General features: G+C 38.5%; 1 pseudogene; it reads left to right on the top strand.

The window, feature by feature from the left end:
* Positions 1-3472: 3472 nt before the first annotated feature.
* On the top strand, positions 3473-3576 carry LOC138434948 (U2 spliceosomal RNA; annotated as a pseudogene).
* The last annotated feature ends 669 nt before the right edge of the window (positions 3577-4245 follow it).

The raw sequence follows: 4245 nt of genomic DNA, 5'->3' as shown, positions 1-4245 counted from the left end.
GGGAGAAAATATTTGCAACAAAGCAACTGACAAGAGATTAATCTCCAAAATATACAAACAGCTCATGCAGCTCAATATTAAAAAACCAAACAACCGCATTAAAAAATAGGCAGAACACCTAAACAGACATTTCTCCCAAGAAGACATACAGATGGCTAACAAACACATGAAAAGATGCTCAACATCACTAATTATTAGAGAAATGCAAATCAAACCTACAGTGAGGTATCATCTCACACTGATCAGAATGGTCATCATCAAAAAAAAAAAAGAAAATCTACAAACAATAAGTTCTGGAGAGGGTGTGGAGAAAAGGGAACCCTTTTACATTCCCTGTCAGTGGAAATGTAAACTGATACAGCCACTATGAGAACAGTATGGAGGTTCTTAAAAAAACTAAACATAGAATTACCACATGACCCAGCAATCCCACTCCCGGGCATATATCCAGAGAAAACCATAATTCAAAAATACACATGAACCCAGTGTTCACTGTAGCACTAGTTACAATAGCCAGGACAGGGAAGCAACCTAAATGTCCATCAACAGAAAGTGAAAGTGAAAGAAAGTGAAGTCTCTCAGTCTTGTCCAACTCTGCAACCCCATGGGCTGTAGCCTACCAGGTTTCTCAGTTCATAAGATTTTCCAGGCAAGAGTACTGGAGTGGGTTGTCATTTCCTTCTCCAGGGGATCTTCCCGACCCAGGGATGGAACCTGGGTCTCCCGCATTGTAGACAGACGCTTTTACCCTCTGAGCCACCAGGGAAACCCCCATCAACAGAGGGATGGATAAAGAAGGTGTGGTAAAGATATAGAATGGACTATTACTCAGCCATAAAAAGGAATAAAACTGTGCCATTTGCAGAAACGTGAATGCACCTAGAGACTGTCACGCAGAGTGAAGTAAGTCAGAAAGAGAAAAACAAATACAATATATTAATGCATTTATGTGGACTCTAGAAAAATGGTATAGATGAACTGATTTGCCAAGCAGAAATAAAGACAGACATAGAGAACAAACATGTGGAAACCAAAGGGGTAAGAAAGGTGGGAATGCATGAGGAAGATTAGGATTGACATATATACCCTACTATGTATAAAACAGATAACTAATGAGAACCGACTATATAGCACAGGGAACTCTACTTAACGCTCTGCTGTGACCTAAATAGGAAGGAAATCCAAAAAGAGACTCGATACACAGAGCTGACTCACTTTGCTGTACAGCAAAAACTAATAGCATTATAAAGCAACTATACACCAGTTTTTTAAAAAGGAGTAAAAAATAAAAATATAAAGGCACTGATGTCAGTATAAAAACCAATTCAACGTGGAAAATGAGTACGAAACTTACTGCAAACATAGTTTTTTAATTTAACTCAAAGGAAAAAAGCTTATAAGGAAACATTCATTGGTTAAAATACAATGCTAACTATTTAGAAATAACTCTATGAGAATAAATCACAGAAAGGACAGAGGATGCAAACGTTAGGTAAATTCCACGCCACAAATTAATAAGAGTTAAAAATTACTTCTTGAGCCTTATTTTTATTTTTATAAAATCATAAGACTGTCATTAGTAGTATTTTTGATGAGCTAAAATTCATGACTGATCTTCCTGGTAAAAATGACTAAAAATACTGGATAAAATATAACTTTTTACAATTTATTTTTAAATATTCAATAAACTGTCCTTGCGTGGAGGAGGAGGTGTGGGAGCTCTCTGGAGTGTCTTCAATAAGGACACACATCCTGTTCATGAGGATGGTCACCTCATGGGCTAATTACCTCCCGAGGGCCCCACTTCCCAATAAGATCGCACCGGGAACTAGGTTTTAACATACGAATTTCGGGAATGACACACTTTGTCTCTATTTCTTGTTATTTAATCATATTTTAAACACTTCTTTTCGTTTAAAGATTCTAATACAATATACTTTTCCATATTCTGTGTCTCATAATCCCCAATATCTGTACTCTTTGTACTGATTTTGCTCTCTGCTATTAATGAAGACTTTCTCTGGTAGTATCTTCTTTCCTTATATACTTTGTGATTTTGACTATTCACTGTCTATATTCTTTGGGATTTTCTTTTATTTTGAAAATTCTTTGAGACTTGTGTTGAGGATTGGGTCATTTCAAAAGGATTTATATTTGCTTCTTGTAGGAGTCTACTGCTACTGCTAAGTCACTTCAGTCGTGTCCAACTTTGTGCAACCCCATAGACGGCAGCCCATCAGGCTCCCCCCGTCCCTGGGATTCTCCAGGCAAGAACACTGGGGTGGATTGCCATCTCCTCCTCCAATGCATCAAAGTGAAAAGTGAAAGTGAAGTTGCTCAGTCATGTCCGACCCTCAGCGACCCCATGGACTGCAGTCTTCCAGGCTCCTCTGTTCATGGGATTTTCCAGGCAAGAATACTGGAGTGGCTGCCATTCACTTCTTCAGGGGATCTTCCTAACTCGGGGCTTGAAGTCAGGTCTCCTGCACTGCAGGCAGATTCTTAACCGTCTAGTTCAGTTCAGTTCAGTCGCTCAGTCGTGTCCGACTCTTTGCGACCCCGTGAATTGCAGCACACCAGGCCTCCCTGTCCATCACCAACTCCCAGAATTCACTCAGACTCACATCCATAGACTCGATGATGTCATCCAGCCATCTCATTCCTCTGTCATCCCCTTTTCCTCCTGCCCCCAACCCCTCCCAGCATCAGAGTCTTTTCCAATGAGTCAACTCTTCGCATCAGGTGGCCAAAGTACTGGAGTTTCAGCTTTAGCATCATTCCTTCCAAAGAATACCCAGGGCTGATCTCCTTTAGAATGGACTGTTTGGATCTCCTTGCAGTCCAAGGGACTCTCAGGAGTCTTCTCCAACACCATAGTTCAAAAGCATCAATTCTTCGGCACTCAGCTTTCTTCACAGTCCAACTCTCACATCCATACACCATCTAAGCCACTGTTAATTCAATACACACCTTACAGAGACAAAAATAAGGAAAACATAAAATGTAGGCAAAAATATAAGATAAAGTAAAAGTCTAACATAGGTCTAACTGGCATTTCAGAAGAAGAGGTAAAACAGAATGGGGGCCAGGTGATATTTGAGAGATAACAACTAGTAATTTCCCAGACTGACGGAAGAAACCAATACATAGTTTCCGAAAACCTCGTGAATCCCAAGCAGGATAAATAACAAGAAACCCATACCTAGATTCATCATAATGATACACCAGAATAGTAAAAACCAGATTTTTCACACTGCAGTCAGAGAAAACACAAATTAGAGCGAAAGGAGTGATCATGTTGACTAACATGGTCCTATCACCAAAAATGGAAACCAGAAACAGTGAAATAATATCCTCAAGAGAAGAAAAAATAACTCAATTTAGCCTAGTACATGTGAAAAAAGAAAATACTGCAAGAGCAAATGTAAAATAAAGACATTTTTAGACAAAAAAAAAATTAAGAATTTGCCACAGTGCTTCTCAGTCTAAGATCAAGTGTAGTATCTGTTCTCATCAGCTTAATATCTAATTGTCCACACTCACGTCACATAATAGTTTAAAAAATAATCACCCAATAATAAAATTGTCCTGGTTAACTTTTTTAATAAATAAATATGAAAAAAAGAATTTGCCACCAATAGACCATTGTTAAAGAAACTTCTAAAACAGAGTTGTCCAATAGAAAGGCAATATGAGGGACACAAATTTAAATCCCCTAATAGCCACAATTTCAAAAGCAAAAAAAAAATAAAATAAAAGGATAATCCATCTGAATAATGATCTATTTAAGCCAATATATCAAAATTGTATCATTTCAACATGTAATTAATACAAAAATCATTAATGAGATCTCTTACACTTTTGTACTAGGTCTCTGAAATCCAGGATGAGCTTTACACTAACAGCAAATCTCAATTCAGAGTAGTTATAAATCAAGTGCTTAATATCCACATGACTAGTGGTTACCACACTGGTCAGCGGAACACTGAAAGATATGCTCCAGATACAAGGGAAATGATTCCAGGTAAAAGGAACTGAGATGCAAGAAAGGAGGATGACAAGATAAGCAGGAAACACATTTGTGTGTGCTCAGTCCTTGATTCATGTCTGCACATTCATTTGCGTCCAATTCTTTGCAGCCTGGACTATAGCCCAGCTGTATGCAACATGGACTACAGCCCACCAGGTTCCTCTGTCCATAGGATTTTTCTGACAAGAATACTGGAGTTGGTTGCCATTTCCTCC

The sequence above is a fragment of the Ovis canadensis genome, chromosome 2, assembly GCF_042477335.2.
Source record: "Ovis canadensis isolate MfBH-ARS-UI-01 breed Bighorn chromosome 2, ARS-UI_OviCan_v2, whole genome shotgun sequence".
NCBI lineage: Eukaryota > Metazoa > Chordata > Mammalia > Artiodactyla > Bovidae > Ovis > Ovis canadensis.
Note: the sequence above shows the minus strand (reverse complement) of the source record. Positions and strands in the feature narration are given on the sequence as shown.